At 43.8% G+C, this 5,571-nt stretch overlaps 1 protein-coding gene across 1 annotated transcript in view; it reads right to left on the bottom strand.

Moving 5' to 3' along the window:
- GAB2 (GRB2-associated binding protein 2) overlaps positions 1 to 5,571 on the bottom strand; it is a 205,922-nt gene that overhangs the window by 199,383 nt on the left and 968 nt on the right. The gene's annotated exons all lie outside the window — the stretch shown is intronic.

Below are 5,571 nucleotides of genomic sequence, written 5' to 3'. Positions count from 1 at the left end.
AAAAAAAAACCTATATAGAAAATACTGAAAATACTTGAAGACATTTGACCAAAGAGGATATACAGATGGCAAATAATCATATGAAAAGATGTTCAGCATCATTAACCACAAGGGAAATGTAAATGAGAACTAATGGGTGAATGGTTAAATAAACAGACTGTGGTACATCCATACCATGAAACACTACCTAGCAATAAAAAACAGTAACTGTTGCTACATGGAAATGAGGATGAATCTCCAGAGAATTATGCTGAATAAAAAAAAGTTCAAAATCTTAAGTACTGCACGAATCCATTTAAATAACACACATGAAACAACGGAGAACAGATTAGTGGTTGTCATAGATTAAGGATGTGGTAGAGGTGGGATGGTAGTGAATATGATTATAGAAGGGCAACATACAAACTACTATCGTAATGGAAGTGTACTGTATCTTGACTGTATCATTGTCAATATACTGATTGTGATATTGGAGTATAGTTTTGAAAGATGTTGCCATTAAGGAAAACTGGATAATGGTTGCATAAATCTTTACTATTTCTTACAACTAGATGTGCATATAGAATTACCTCAAAATGAAATGTTTGATTTTTTTTAAAAGCCCAGGCTTTAGGACAAAGCTAGATGACTTTGGGCAAGTTGCTTCCATTATTATATGGCTAAATTACTACATTAAAAGATCAATGGTCTAAGTATAGTGCCTGGTACAAAGTAAGTGCTCAATAGATGGCTACTAAAATAATTAATCCTAAAAGTCATGGCAGTGGGGATGAAGAAGCGTATAAACAAAAGATATTTAGATGATACCACTAACAGGTTTTGGTGACAGATTAGATGTGGGATAGTGGGTGACAGGGAGTCAAAGATGATTCCCAAGTTTCTCATTTGAACAAGTGGGTGCTTAGTGGCACTGTTTACTGAGCAGATGTGGAGTCAAGAGATGAACAAAGAAGAGTTTAGTTTTGGAAGTGGTTTGTGTTGACTGGGAAACATTCAAATAGAGATGCCCAGTTAACACTTGGATATGTAAGTCTGAAGTTCAGAACACAACTCTGAGATGGAAATTTAACTTGATGACCACCATGCAAATGATAACTGAAGCCAGTAGAATGGACAAGGTTGCCAAAGGGCAGAAATCACAAAGCCATTATAACTATAAAGGAGCTTCAACCGTTTTTTTGTTTTGTTTTGTTTTTTTGTTTTTGAGACGGAGTCTGGCTCTGTCACCCAGGCTGGAGTGCAGTGGCGCAATCTCTGTTCACCGCAAGCTCTGCCTCCCAGGTTCATGCCATTCTCCTGCCTCAGCCTCCCAAGTAGCTGGGACTACAGGTACCTGCTACCATGCCCGGCTAATTTTTTGTGGTTTTTTTTTTAGTAGAGACGGGGTTTCACCGTGTTAGCCAGGATGGTCTCGATCTCCTGACCTCGTGATCTGCCCGCCTCAGCCTCTCAGCACACCTTGCCAGGAGCTTCAACCTTTAAGGACTGGATAAAGGGGTCAGTCTAGCAAAGGAGATACAGAGTAGCCAGAAAAGGAGAAAAAACAGGCATTTATAGTGTCAGCCAAGACAAGAGGAAGGTGTTTTAAAAAAGAGTGGTCAACTATGACCAAGCAGTGAAGAGATTAATTAAAATGAGGAGTAAAAAATCATCCTCTGAATTTAGTGACCTGGGTATCGCAGCTGCCTTTGTGAGAATAGCTCTGGTAAATAACAAAGTAGGTTTCCACTGCAGCAGACTGAGAAGAAGGTGGGAGAAAGGAAGACTGCATAAACCACCACCAAGTTTATCCTGAAGAAAAGGAGAGAGTACAGAGAGGGAAAGAAATTGAAGATGTGTTACAGGATAAGAATTATTTGAGTAGGGAGGAGAAGATATGATTCAAAGTATAAGTAGCAAGATTAGCTCAGATAGAAGACGCACTTCATCCACTCTAAGGAAACCACAAAGGAACTACGCAGGCTGGGCATGGTGGCTCATGTCTGTAATCCCAGCACTTCAGGAGGCTGAGGTGGGCGGATCACCGGAGGTCAGGAGTTCAAGACTAGCCTGACCAACGTGGTCAAGCCTCATCTCTACTAAAAATACAAAATTAGCCAGGCGTGGTGGCGCATGCCTATAATCCCAGCTACTTGGGAGGCTGAGGCAGGAGAACCGCTTAAACCCACGAGGCAGAGGTTGCAGTGAGCCCAGATTGTGCCGTTGCACTCCAGCCTAGGCAACAAGAGCGAAACTCTGTCAAAAAAAAAAAAAAAAAAAAGAAAGAAACAAGAAAGAAAGGAACTAGGCAGATATAGGTAAATTTGAAAGTGTGGCCATTCATGGTACGTACAGATAACTACTCCCTCATCGTTTCAATTTTCTTTGTGAAGGAGAAGGCAAAGCCATTGCTAAGACTGAAAGGCTGGATTAATGCTCTTTCTTTTTATTTACTGAATTTTTATTCCAAGCACCTGATGAAGTACCTAGGACCTAGATTTAATAAGTATATTTAATAAATACAATGGAAATAAACAATTACTGTTACCTTAATGCAGTTGTTCATTAAAATTTGTGCACAACTTTCAAGTTAGCCACTAGGGGGCAGTCTGCCAATTTTATTCCCTAAATCTTTTAACCCAGTGAAATTGATAGAAAACTACAATGCAGTGTAGGTCATATTAATAAAATGTTTTTCCTCAAGAAAATTCTGTTTAAGATTTATATACATGTACGTGTATATGCATTTGCATGCACACGCATACACACACAAATACACTGAGGCACGATGGGAGGGTTGTTACTCCTGCCAACCTCCCACTGCAACCGTATCAGGATGCCCCAGGGGCAATAGTCAGCATTTTCCAAAGTCATTTTTTGTAATTTCTCCAAAGCACTCAGCAAATAGCAGATAGATCTTTTATACTAACTAGAAAAGGCTGATGAAAAAATCCCTGAAAACTAATTGCTCAAACATTTGCCTTTGCTTCTTCTAAGATGTTTCCCCCCTCTGCACCTCCGTGTCTTTCTGAATTAAATAAGTTTTTTGTTTTTCTTTGAAATGGAGTCTCGTTCTCTCACCCAGGCTGGAGTGCAGTGGTGCAATCTCGGCTCGCTGCAACCTCAGCCTCCCAGGCTCACGCAATTCTCATGTCTCAGCCTCCTGAGTAACTGGGACTACAGGTGCCCTCCACAACGCCCAGCTAATTTTTGTATTTATGGTAGAAACGGGGTTTTGGCCAGGCTGGTCTCGAATTTCCGCCCTCCAGTGATCTGCCGGCCTCAGCCTCCCAAAGTGCTGGGATTACAGGCATAAACCACTGCGCCCAGCCTTCGAATTAAATCTGTTCTTAAAAAAAGAGTTTTAAATAGTTATAACCTAGTTCATCAACTACTTTTTCCCCTTATCTCATATGCTTGAGGCATTCTTATAATGAGGATTTCTCAGTCCACAATATAACATGACTATGATGTATACCAGAAGCAGCAGCTACTTTGGGGTAAATATACAGCCATTAGGCTGGGAAATACTTTCCAAGTTTGGTTCTGATGAACTCGGGCCTCTACTGAAATAAGCAAACTAGCAGAGTTTTAACTTACAACAGGATGCAAAAATTCTTAATACCCCCAAAAACAGTAGACGTAAAAGAATACTGTTCCCCAGAAGCTTAAGGTTACACAGATCAGCAGTTTCAACTGGGGGGAAACTGGACTTCCGAAAGGGCAGAGGCTTCCAGTCATGTAAGTGAACACATCACATCCTGGCCTAAGAAAAGCTGTTACTGAAAGCTGTTAAGGTCTGACACCTGATGGGCTGAAGGTGCATGGAAGATGGGAAAGAGAGGCTAAGGCCATCACACGATTCTAGATTCGTTCAAATGAGTGAAAAAGGTGCTTGACCCAAATGCCTCCAAACCTGGTTTTTTTGAACTAAAGTTGTTTGGGAACAAAAACACCCAAGAAATGGGTCATAAAGAGAGTCTGGGTGAGCGTTCAAGGAGCGGTAAGTCAAATGGAGATACAATGTCATACTGTTTGCAAATTGTTTCAAAAACAAGTTTCAAGGTTTAGTGTAGTGTTCAAATTTGAAAACTAAGGGTCACTTTTTCTTTTTTTTACTGTGGACACTCTATTCCACTAGCTTGTATGGAAATCTATTTGCAAAGATAATTTTTGGAAGCTCTTTGGGACAAAGTTTTAAAAATATTTATTAAATTGTTAATAGTAAATCACTGCTCCTTAATCCTAATTAAAGTATTCAACCTTCCTAACGAACTGATACAAGCCTGAAGAGGAAAAAAGTTTATTTCTTAATAATTATACTTTGGCTACATAGACACTCCTAAAAATGAGCTTTCAAACTGAGATGAACAATTCACTGCTTCATCCCTCCTATAAATCCACGTCCACTTTCAAAAGTCATGTGCTAAATCAGAATTTTTTTTTTTTCCTAGCAAACATCTACGTAAGAGCCTGATTTCATTGACACACACACTTGCACTCCGCAACAACAACACTTCCTTTGAAAAACAGAATGTCACTTCCTCAGTCCAAAGGCCAGAAGTCCCTTGATTCTGATCTGGGGAGCCAAGACAGGAAATTCTGGTAGGCTTCTGCTTCTCCCCCCATGGACAGCCACTGGTGCAGCTGACAGAGGGCAGGGTCTATTCCGAGCTCCCTTGATGCACTGCAGCTGGAGGCAACGGCTCCCTTCCAGGCTGTGGGAGTGATCCCGGAGTCCGGCACCACAGCCCGTTAAACAAGGGCATTTCATGGGAAAAGGAGAGGGAGCAGATGAGAGACCTTGAAACCTTCCAGCCACCTTACCCCCACTTCCAAACTCCCGCGACTACCCCAGGACCATTTCGGCAAAATCTCAGTAACTGGCACCATCTTGTACTTTGACCTCACCAGGCAAGGCATCCTCTGGGGAGAGGGGTTAAAAAAAAAAAAAAAAAAAAGCCAGAACTCCACGGCTCAGCGCCACGCCGTTCCACCTCCCCCAAACTGCCAGTTCCCCACCTAAAGGGAAGAGGCTGTTCCAGCGATATCAGTAAACACTGTGGGTTGGCAACACCTGGGCGCCGAGAGCCTCGATCTCTCCCGACCCCAGACAACCGGGAGCTGCCAGGTCCCAAACCCGGGCCAGCCACGGGGACCAAACTGCAGTGTCACACCGGGGTCGGGGGAGGCGCCTGTGAGAGACGAACGGAATAAAGGGAGAGAAGGGGGACAAACAAATGAGTCACTTAATACAAGGGCTGCACATGCCGCTGACGCTGCCGGTGATGCAGCCGCGGACGGAGTGAGGCCGGCGGCCGGGAGGGGCGGGCGGAGAAAGGGAAGGAGAGGGCGTGAGGCGCTCGCCCTTTGTGGGGCCGTCCGCGCGGGCCCACAGCCTACGCCCCCCTTTCCCGCCCTCTCCCGGACCTGTGAGCTGAAGCTGCTAGGGGCCGCCGCGGAGCCCCAGCCCCGAGAGTCAACTCTCTCGGTCTCCAGAAGCCATCAATACAAACTTCGACACTATATTTAGTTTACGGGCAGACCGCCTGGGGAGGCGCCGACGCCGCGCCCGCCTGGCGGAGCAGGAGC

The sequence above is a fragment of the Mandrillus leucophaeus genome, unplaced genomic scaffold (genome assembly GCF_000951045.1).
Source record: "Mandrillus leucophaeus isolate KB7577 unplaced genomic scaffold, Mleu.le_1.0 Scaffold360, whole genome shotgun sequence".
Taxonomy (NCBI): Eukaryota; Metazoa; Chordata; class Mammalia; order Primates; family Cercopithecidae; genus Mandrillus; species Mandrillus leucophaeus.
Note: the sequence above shows the minus strand (reverse complement) of the source record. Positions and strands in the feature narration are given on the sequence as shown.